This window comes from Panulirus ornatus, chromosome 47 (assembly GCF_036320965.1).
Source record: "Panulirus ornatus isolate Po-2019 chromosome 47, ASM3632096v1, whole genome shotgun sequence".
Lineage (NCBI taxonomy): Eukaryota > Metazoa > Arthropoda > Malacostraca > Decapoda > Palinuridae > Panulirus > Panulirus ornatus.
Genome location: NC_092270.1, coordinates 17,015,973 through 17,028,188, shown reverse-complemented (window position 1 = coordinate 17,028,188; position 12,216 = coordinate 17,015,973). Strand labels below are relative to the sequence as shown.

Sequence of the window (12,216 nt, the reverse complement as noted above, 5' to 3'; positions counted from 1 at the left end):
TTCCACTCCATCTTCCCCCTTTCCAATTTGGCCCCTTTTCCCCTTTTCTTGTTTTCCCCCCAAACCCCCGACACAATATCCTCTTTGTAAATCTTTCCTCACCCCATTCTTTTCCATTTTGAAAAAAAACCATTAAAACCCCCCTTTTTCTGTTTCTCTCAAAAAACCTTTTTTTTTTCCACACAACTCTCTTACCCTTACTTTATTTTAGTCGTAAAACCCCCCAAACCCCAACAATTGTCCTCAAACACCATTTCCACACATCCACCCCTTTTCCACAACCCAACCCATACCCCAAACCCCCGGGAATTTTTAAACATTTTTGGGGAAAACCACTATTCCTTCAAAAAAACCATTTTTGCTTTCCGAAAAATTTTTCTCGCCTTCCCCCACATTTCAACCCCCCCAGAATTTTCCCCCCCCCCCCCGGGTGGCCCCCTAAACTTCCGCTCCTTTTTTTTTCCAATCCGCTGCCGGGATCCACCCCCAAAATTATCTAAAACACTTCACTTCCCCCCTTTTTTTTTCCTATTAAAACTTCCTCCCAATTGACTTGCCCTCAACCCAACTGTACCAAAATAACCTTGCTCTTTTAAATTTTACTCTTAACTTTCTTTTTTCCACACATTTTCCCAAAAACTAGTCACCAGTTTCTGCATTTTCTCACATGAATCACCCCCACGCTGTATCATCACGAACAACAACTGACTCACTTCCCAACCCTCTTCTCACCCCCAAACAATTTCAAAATTTTCCCCCTTTTTCCCAAAAACTCTTGCTTTTCCCCTTTCCCAACAACCCCATCCATAAACAAATTAAAAAACCCAGGGAGACTTCACACCCCCCCTGCCGCAAACCTACATTCCTGAAACCAATCATTTTCCCCCCTTTCCACACTTTCAAAACCCTTACATCCTCGATAAAAACTTTTCACTGCTTCTAACAATTTTCCTCCCACACCATAAAATTCTAATCCCTTCCACAGGGGGCATTTTCTACAACTCTATCATATCCCCTTCTCCAGATCCATAAATGCTACTACAAATCCATTTGCTTTTCTTAAATATTTTTCACATACATTCTTCAAACCAAAAACCTGATCCACACATCCTCTAAACCCTTTTGAAACCACAAATGCTCTTCCCCAATCTGATGCTCTGTAAAATGCCCCCCCCCCTCTCATTTAATACACTCCAAAAATTTACCAGGGAAAAACTCAACAAAAAATTATACCTCTGGAATTTTTAGCACTCAAATTTTTATCCCCTTTGCCTTTGTTTCAATGGGATAAGCACCATTCCCCCAATCCTCCCGGGACCTCAATTTATCAAACATACAATTTAAAAAAACCTTACCAACCATCAACAAACAATTTACCCCCTTTTTTAAAAAACCCTCAATACCCTCCAAACCTTCTGCCTTGCCGGCTTTCATCTCCCCAAAGCTTTTACTACCTCTTCCCCCCGTTTTCCAAAAAAATTTTCCCAAACCCCCTCCTTTGCCACCCCCTCGACCAAAAAACCCTATATCTGCCACTCTATCACAAACAATTAAACAAACCTTCAAAAACTCACTCCAACCCCCCCTTCTCACATCACCACTACTTGTTTTCCAAACCTTTCCCCCTTTTTCGCCCCCTTTTTTGAAGTTCCCCTTTCTCCCTTGTCCCACGCACTTTATTTACCTCCTTCCAAACACTTTTTTTTTCTCCCCAAAATTTTTAAAATACTTTTCTCACCCCAAAATCTCATTTGCCCCTTTTTTTTTTAAAACTCTTGCCCCAAACCCTTTCCCCTTGACCTCCTGTCTCCTTTTTTTTATACATCTCCCCTCAATTTTTTTTTTTTTCCCCGGGAAAAATCGTCCAAATGCCTCCTCTTCCTCTTTTTACTAATACTCCCTTACTTTTTCATCCCCCCACTCCCCTACCCTTTTTAATTTAAACCCCCCTTTCCCCCTCTTTTTCATGCCACAAGGCCCTTTTTTTTTGGGGCAATCCATCACTGATTCCCTAAATACACCCCCTTCCTCCCCCACTTTCCCCCCCCTTTCTTCCTTTTTTTTCTCAAACCCTTTTTTCCCTTCTGTACTCATTCTCCTGGTTTCTTTCCTCACAAAAGGTTTTCCTTTTCAAGCTCACTTAAATCCCCACCACCCCTTTTAAACCCCCAAAATTCCCCTCTCTTTTGAAAACCCCCCAGATCTTCCAAACCCTTTGCCTCCACAAGATAATGATCAGACATCCCCCCATTTTCCCTCTTTAAACACATATATATATATATATATATATATTATATAATATATATATATATATATATATATATATATAATATATATATATATATATATATATATATATTTTTTTTTTTTTCATACTATTCGCCATTTCCCGCGATAGCGAGGTAGCGTTAAGAACAGAGGACTGGGCCCCCGAGGGAACACCCCACCCGGCCCCCCCCTCTGCTCCCTCCCTTGGAAAATCAAAACAAAAAAAATGAGAGGGGAGGATTTCCAGCCCCCCGGTCCCTTCCCTTTTAGTCGCCTTCTACGACACGCAGGGAATACGTGGGAAGTATTCTTTCTCCCCTATCCCCTATATATCCCCTATATATATATATATATATATATATATATTAATATATATATATATATATATATATATATATATATATATATATATATATATTCATGCTTACGTTCATCCTTTCTTGGCGCTACTCCGCCCCACAGGAAACAGCATCGCTACTTCCTGCTTCAGTGAGGTAGCGCCAGGAAGACAGAGAAAATAGCCCACTTTCGTTCATACTCAGCCTCTTGCTGTCATGTGTAATGCACCGAAACCACAGCTCCCTATCCACACTCAGGCCCCACAGACCTTTCCATGGTTTACCTCAGACGTTTCACATGCCCTGGTTCAGTGCAACGAAGGTATGTCGACCCCGGTATACCACATCGTTCCAATTCCCACCATTCCTTGCACGCCTCTCACCCTCCTGCATCTTCAGTCCCCGATCGCTCAAAGTTCTTCTCACTCCATCCTTCCACCTCCAATTTGGTCTCCCGCTTCTCCTTGCTCCCTACACCTCTGACACATATATCCTCTTTGTAAATTTTTCCTCCTTCATTCTCTCCATATGTCCAACCATTTGAACACATCCTCTTCTGCTTAAATATTCTAGATATATTTGTATTCCTCCTTGATAACTGAATGTTTGCTGCTCACTGGATGCGCTGGATATGTGTTTATAGTACTTCCTTAATGCGCTGAATATGTTTGTTTACTCATGATACTGTGCGCTGGCTTGACAACAATCACGGTAATTGTTGTGGTGACGTGGACGTCATCCCATCTATTTACTTTCCATGCATAATAAAGTCATGTTAAGGCGGGACTTATGAGCTGAGAAAGTCCAGTATCTCACCACAGACAACAACAAGACAAAGCAAGATAATAAGTGCAGGCCAGGTATGATGTACAGCTAATGTACTTCACTGGAAAGAGAAAATCGTTTAGCATTTGATTTAATAAAACATAAATGAAAAGGTCGGGTGGCTTGTAACTTAGTCATTGGGTAAATCATGTGAGAGAAACAAACAGTTAGAATTAAGAGATGATGTAGAAAGTTGAAGGTGTAAGGTTGGATCATCAAGCTGGTGGATGTAAACAAAGAATACCACATAATGCTACCAAATGTCATAATTAATTTCTTTGTATATCTTCAGATGTACTGAAGACGCGTGGAATTTGGTTATTTATATAAGAGTAATCAGTAGTAAGTGTAGTGCTGATATAAAGAGCACCAAGTGCCACCTGGCGAGTCATGTCAACATGAGACTATGTATGCACTTACTGTTATCTTAGATTTTCAGTTTCACTAGACATTTGTCATTTCTTTAAGGGTAAGATGAGTCTTCTATGATTTATTGTTCTTGGTTCTGTAGTTTTTCTTTCTGATATTTTATGAGAGAAATTGTTTTTCACTCAGCCTAAAAAAAGAATTTATTCTTTTAAAAGAATAGGAAGTGTAGTATCACATCATCAGGTTTGGTATCAAGAAACAAATTCGTAAAAGTAGTGTACAGAAAAGTAATAAAGTTTGGTTATAAACATAAATTTCATTTATCACTTTGCTTTTTGATAGTATTACAGGTGTAGATCACCAACTCTGGCACAGTCGTCTTGAATTTTGGTGACAATGGATAGTGTTTGGAGTTGAGGGATATGGTGATCAGTCAGCGATTTATATTGGGTTGAACATTTATTATGGGTATGATGTAATTGATCATGTTTAAGTATTAATTTAGGATCACTTGTTTCAGCTTTAGTAGTGTATCAGAAACAGGATACACATGTTCTAGTCAACAGATTTTACTATAAGTGGCTCTATGGGAATCCTTACATACTGCAGAGTTAGTAGTGTGAGATTTAACCAGTTGCCCATCCTACTCCCATAATTTACAGTCTTCACAGGGATTTAATTTTTGATAGAAATTATGGGGTAAGGGCACTCTGATCCAGCTGTTTAGAGTAAGAAATTGAATGGTACCACTTTCATCAAAATCTGTTTGTTAGTACGAGACACCTAGGGCATCCTGAGTAAATTGTGAATGTCCTGCTGTTGGTTGTGATCATACCTCTGCCTAACATTTGTTCAGATTCAGTAGGGCTTTATAACATATTCAAATTAATTTGCAAGCAAAGTGGAGCTGTATAACAAGATAAATTGCCTGTAGGGTCTTAGAATGGCTAATTTCCAATATTATTGATGAAATGGTTTCATGTATTGTAATATTTTAAAGGTAAACAAAGTTACATACAACTGAATTCAGGTCGTGGAAATATTTTGCCTGAGTTCAGATGTCCTGCTTAAAGGGATCTGTCCCACACAGGCTCAGATCATATTTCTATAGGCACCTGAACTCACTGTTTACCTCTCAAACCTAACAGTTATTGGTACCATGCATTGGAGTTGCTACATCTTTTCATTAACAGTGAAATTTAACTATTAATCCTCTCACATTATTGCATGCTGCACAGACCTCACCTGTTTGCTGGCTGATGATGCTGATAGCATCAGTAGAAATTTAACCCTGTTTGCTGGCCAATGACACATGCTGCATTTTATGCACACAGTGTTTTATTTCATATTCACCAAAAGATTTTGCAGCCCTAAGGCAGCTACTGATGCATGGTTAGTCACTAAGGGGTAAACACACAGCTTTCATCACTTCTTTGTCCTGAGCATCATTCATCAACTTCTAGCTGTAATCATCCTCAGTAGGTTTGACAAATATCTGGGGTTAGTTTGAGTTTTATTAAAACATGATTTGTTTCAGATGTGTAAAAATAGATAGCAGTGACACATAAACCATGTATTGTGTTCTCCTTTTGAAGTGAAGTGAAAAAATACTTTCTTTGCTTATTTTCTGGTGAATTATGTTAGATGTATGAAAACAGAAGTGATAGATTGTCAACACTGATGGAAAGGAAATGTTCTGTGTCTAGCTTTTGATGTGAATTACTTTTCTTTCTTTGAGCAAATTATTTGAGATGTGTCAAGACAGACACAGCAGTGACTGAGAGGCCATGTTCTCTGATTTGCTGTAGGAGTTAGGTAAGAGATTTGTGAGGTAGGGGACACGAGATACTTTATTTGTTTATTTTTCAGTAAATAGATAAACTTTTACAATTATGTATAAATACATATAATTCTTCAATACTGCTGGGAAGATTTTCAATTAGTAGTGGGAACATATTAAGGTATAATTATTCATTCAGGGAAGTAGATAAACTATTTTACAAGATATATTGAGGACAATATTTATTTTTATTATTATACTTTGTCGCTGTCTCCCGTGTTAGCGAGGTAGCGCAAGGAAACAGATGAAAGAATGGCCCAACCCACCCACATACACATGTATCTACATACACGTCCACACACTCACATATACATACCCATACATCTCAATGTATACATATATATACACACACACAGACATATACATATATACACATGTACATAATTCATACTGTCTACCCTTATTCATTCCCGTTGCCACCCCGCCACACATGAAATGACAACCCCCTCCCCCGCATGTTTCATACTGTCTACCCTTATTCATTCCCATTGCCACCCCGCCACACATGAAATGACAACCCTCTCCCCCCGCATGTGCCCGAGATAGCGCTAGAAAAAGACAACAAAGGCCACATTTGTTCACGCTCAGTCTCTAGCTGTCTTGTATAATGCACCGAAACACAGCTCCCTTTCCACATCCAGGCCCCACAAAACTTTCCATGGTTTACCCCAGACGCTTCACATGCCCTGGTTCAATCCATTGACAGCACATCGACCCTGGTGTACCACATCATTCCAATTCACTCTATTCCTTGCACGCCTCCTGCATATTCAGGCCCCGATCACTCAGAATCTTTTTCACTCCATCTTTCCACCTCCAATTTGGTCTCCCACTTCTCCTCATTCCCTCCACCTCTGACACATATATCCTTTTTGTCAATCTTTCCTCACTCATTCTCACCATGTGACCAAGCCCTTTCAAAACACCGTCTTCTTCTCTCTCAACCACACTCTTTTTATTACCACAAATCTGTCTTACCCTTTCATTACTTACCCGATCAAACCACCTCACACCACATATTGTCCTCAAACATCTCATTTCCAGCACATCCAAACTCCTCTGCACAACTCTATTTATAGCCCATGCCTCGCAACCATATAACATTGTTGGAACCACTATTCCTTCAAACATACCCATTGTTGCTTTCCAAGATAACGTTCTCGACTTCCATTCATTTTTCAATGCTCCCAGAACTTTCGCCCCCTCCCCCAACCTATGATTCACTTCCGCTTTCATGGTTCCATTCGCTGCCAAATCCACTCCCAGATATCTAAAACACTTCACATCCTCCAGTTTCTCTCCATTCAAACTTACCTCCCAATTGACGTGTCCCTCAACCCTACTGTACCTAATAACCTTGCTCTTATTCACATTTACTGTCAGCTGTCTTCTTTCACACACTTTACCAAACTCAGTCACCAGCTTCTGCAGTTTCTCACCCGAATCAGCCACCAGCGCTGTATCATCAGTGAACAACAACTGACTCACCTCCCAAGCTCTCTCATCCACAACAGACTGCATACTTACCCCTCTTTCCAAAACTCTTGCATTCACCTCCATATCAACCCCATCCATAAACAAATTAAACAACCATGGAGACATCACACACCCCTGCCCCTAACCACCATTTACTGAGAACCAATCACTTTCCTCTCTTCCTACTCATACACATGTCTTACATCCTCGATAAAAACTTTTCACTGCTTCTAACAACTTGTCTCCCACACCATATACTCTTAATGCCTTCCACAGAGCATCTCTGTCAGCTCTATCGTATGCCTTCTCCAGATCCATAAATGCTACATACAATTCCATTTGCTTTTCTAGATATTTCTCACATACATTCTTCAAAGCGAACACCTGATCCACACATCCTCTACCACTTCTGAAACCACACTGCTCTTCGCCAATTTGGTGCTCTGTACATGCCTTCACCATCTTAATAAATACCCTCTCATATAATTTTCCAGGAACACTCACTTTTATCCCCTTTGCCTTGTACAATGGCACTATGCCATTGACACACAATATAATCCTATTTATTTATTTTTTTTATTTATTTTGCTTTGTCGCTGTCTCCCGCGTTAGCGAGGTAGCGCAAGGAAACAGATGAAAGAATTGCCCAACCCACCCACATACACATGTATATACATACACGTCCACACACGCAAATATACATACCTATACATCTCAATGTACACATATATATACACACACAGACATATACATATATAAACACATGTACATAATTCATACTGTCTGCCTTTATTTATTCCCATCGCCACCCTGCCACACATGGAATACCAAACCCCCTCCCCCCTCATGTGTGCGAGGTAGCGCTAGGAAAAAGGCAACAGGGGCCCCATTCATTCACACTCAGTCTCTAGCTGTCATGTAATAATGCACCGAAACCACAGCTCCCTTTCCACATCCAGGCCCCACAGAACTTTCCATGGTTTACCCCAGACGCTTCACATGCTCTGGTTCAATCCATTGACAGCACGTCGACCCTGGTATACCACATCGTTCCAATTCACTCTATTCCTTGCACACCTTTCACCCTCCTGCATGTTCAGGCCCCGATCACTCAAAATCTTTTTCACTCCATCTTTCCACTTCCACTTTGGTCTCCCACTTCTCCTCGTTCTCTCCACCTCTGACACATACATCCTCTTTGTCAATCTTTCCTCTCATTCTCTCCATGTGACCAAACCATTTCAAAACACCCTCTTCTGCTCTCTCAACCACACTCTTTTTATATCCACACATCTCTCTTACCCTTACATTACTTACTCGATCAAACCACCTCACACCACATAGTGTCCTCAAACATCTCATTTCCAGCACATCCACCCTCCTGCACACAACTCTATCCATAGCCCACGCCTCAAAACCATACTACATTGTTGGAACCACTATTCCTTCAAACATACCCATTTTTGCTTTCCGAGATAATGTTCTCGACTTCCAAACATTCTTCAAGGCTCCCAGAATTTTCGCCCCCTCCCCCACCCTATGATTCACTTCCGCTTCCATGGTTCCATCTGCTGCTAGATCCACTCCCAGATATCTGAAACACTTTACTTCCTCCAGTTTTTCTCCATTCAAACTTACCTCCCAATTGACTTGACCCTCAACCCCACAGTACCTAATAACCTTGCTCTTATTTACATTCACTCTTAACTTTCTTCTTTCACTCACTTTACCAAACTCAGTCACCAGCTTCTGCAGTTTCTCACATGAATCAGCCACTAGTGCTGTATCATCAGCGAACAACAACTGACTCACTTCCCAAGCTCTCTCATCAACAACAGACTGCATACTTGCCCCTCTTTCCAAAACTCTTGCAATCACCTCCCTAACAAACCCATCCATAAACAAATTAAACAACCATGGAGACATCACACACCCCTGCCGCAAACCTGCATTCACTGAGAACCAATCACTTTCCTCTCTTCCTATACGTACACGTGCCTTACATCCTCGATAAAAACTTTTCACTGCTTCTAACAACTTGCCTCCCACACCATATATTCTTAATACCTTCCATAGAGCATCTCTATCAACTCTATCATATGCCTTCTCCAGATCCATAAATGCTACATACAAATCCATTTGCTTTTCTAAGTATTTCTCACATACATTCTTCAAAGCAAACACCTGATCCACACATCATCTACCACTTCTGAAACCACACTGCTCTTCCCCAATCTGATGCTCTGTACATGCCTTCACCCTCTCGATCAATACCCTCCCATATAATTTACCAGGAATACTCAACAAACTTATACCTCTGTAATTTGAGCACTCACTCTTATCCCCTTTGCCTTTGTGCAATGGCACTATGCAAGCATTCCGCCAATCTTCAGGCACCTCATCATGAATCATACATACATTAAATAACCTTACCAACCAGTCAACAATACAGTCACCCCCTTTTTTAATAAATTCCACTGCAATACCATCCAAACCCACTGCCTTGCCGGCTTTCATCTTCCGCAAAGCTTTTACTACCTCTTCTCTGTTTACCAAATCATTTTTCCCAACCCTCTCACTTTGCACACCACCTCGACCAAAACACTCTATATCTGCCACTCTATAATCAAACACATTCAACAAACCTTCAAAATACTCACTCCATCTCCTTCTCACATAACCACTACTTGTTATCACCTCCCCATTTGCCCCCTTCACTGACCTTCCCATTTGCTCCCTTGATTTATGCACTTTATTTACCTCCTTCCAAAACATCTTTTTATTCTCCCTAAAATTTAATGATACTCTCTCACCCCAACTCTCATTTGCCCTCTTTTTCACCTCTTGCACCTTTCTCTTGACCTCCTGCCTCTTTCTTTTATACATCTCCCACTCATTTGCATTTTTTCCCTGCAAAAATCGTCCAAATGCCTCTCTCTTCTCTTTCACTAATAATCTTCTTCATCCCACCACTCACTACCCTTTCTAATCAACCCACCTCCCACGCTTCTCATGCCACAAGCATCTTTTGCGCAAGCCATCACTGCTTCCCTAAATACATCCCATTCCTCCCCCACTCCCCTTACCTCCTTTGTTCTCACCTTTTTCCATTCTGTACTCAGTCTCTCCTGGTACTTCCTCACACAAGTCTCCTTCCCAAGCACACTTACTCTCACCACTCTCTTCACCCCAACATTCTCTCTTCTTTTCTGAAAACCTCTACAAATCTTCATTTTCACCTCCACAAGATAATGATCAGACATCCCTCCAGTTGCACCTCTCAGCACATTTACATCCAAAAGTCTCTCTTTCGCACCGCCTATCAATTAACACGTAATCCAATAATGCATTCTGGCCATCTCTCCTACTTACATACGTATACTTATGTATATCTTGCTTTTTAAACCAGGTATTCCCAATCACCAGTCCTTTTTCAGCACATAAATCTACAAGCTCTTCACCATTTCCATTTACATCACTGAACACCCCATGTATACCAATTATTCCCTCAACTGCCACATTACTCACCTTTGCATTCAAATCACCCATCACTATAACCCGGTCTTGTACATCAAAACCACTAACACACTCATTCAGCTGCTTCCAAAACACTTGCCTCTCATGATCTTTCTTATGCCCAGGTGCATATGCACCATAATCACCCATCTCTCACCATCCACTTTCAGTTTTACCCATATCAATCTAGAATTTACTTTCTTACACTCTATCACATACTCCCACAACTCCAGTTTCAGGAGTAGTGCTACTCCTTCCCTTGCTCTTGTCCTCTCACTAACCCCTGACTTTACTCCCAAGACATTCCCAAACCACTCTTCCCCTTTACCCTTGAGCTTCGTTTCACTCAGAGCCAAAACATCCAGGTTCCTTTCCTCAAACATACTACCTATCTCTCCTTTTTTCTCATCTTGGTTACATCCACACTCATTTAGACACCCCAATCTGAGCCTTCGAGGAGGATGAACACTTCCCGTGTGACTCCTTCTGTTTCTCCTTTTAGAAAGTTAAAATACAAGGAGGGGAGGGTTTCTGGCCCCCCGCTCCTGTCCCCTTTAGTCGCCTTCTACGGCACATTAGGAATGCGTGGGAAGTATTCTTTCTCCCCTATCCCCATTTATGTTATGGGAAAAAATGATAACATTATGCAGGCATTATTAGATGGGAGCATAGGGTTACAGCTGTGTAGGTCAGCCATGACCATGAGGGGGGTATGGAGGTCTGAGGACCTTAACAACACAGCTTGCAAAATGGTTAATAGAAACCACATCTCATCTGCAGCATTCAGAGGGGTAAGATATCTTTTGTCATTTTATTTATTGGTATTTTACAATTCTATTATCTAACCCTCACATTACCCCTTTCGTTCATCCCTACCCCTAAAAAGTTATTTGACAATGAAAATGAAGTTATACAAGGGAAAATGAAAATCTTGTGTTCTCTTAAATCATTCGTAACAGTGGAAGCAATGATTCCATAAAAGTAAAACAAATTATTAACCTAGAAATTGCAGGTCTTTCTGATACTTTACCCTAGCTTTAGGGTCCTCATAATACTCTTATGGAATAAGTTTTTGGTATAAGAATATTGGTATCCCTAAGCAACAAAATCCAAGTGGTTAGAATAAGTTGTGTAGTGCTTACCATTACTCAGTGGGAATTATGGTGACACATCATTGGGATTGAGATTGAAATGATATAAAAATACATGTAGAGGAGCAATAAACTGCTAATATAGACAATATCAGGAGTTGATTGGGGTCTGCTACAGTTTTACAGGTGTATTCCACTGATCATACTGAAATTTTCTTGGAATTTAGTGGATTTTGTTGTTTAGGAAAACCCTGAGATTAAGAAATCAAGACTGTGTCTTTTCATTTGCACCAATTTTCTTATCATTAATGATAATTAACCTGATAGTGAGGAGGGTTATGAAGGAGAGGGGAAAATGTGGGGTAAGAATATAATGTAGATTATAATGAAAGATAGAAAAATGATTTCTTAGGAAACACACACATGCATCTTTATTGTGGAATCATTGGTTGGTTTGTCTATAAGGAAACAGCATGTGGTCTTTGGACTGTCA

The 12,216-nt window shown here is 40.5% G+C and overlaps 1 long non-coding RNA gene across 2 annotated transcripts in view; it reads left to right on the top strand.

Moving 5' to 3' along the window:
- Positions 1-3,306: 3,306 nt before the first annotated feature.
- LOC139763618 (uncharacterized) overlaps positions 3,307-12,216 on the top strand; it is a 40,602-nt gene continuing 31,692 nt past the window's right edge. For both annotated transcript variants that reach the window (XR_011716198.1, XR_011716197.1), the window contains exon 1: positions 3,307-3,466. This is a non-coding gene — a long non-coding RNA (uncharacterized lncRNA). The remainder of the gene's footprint in view (positions 3,467-12,216) is intronic.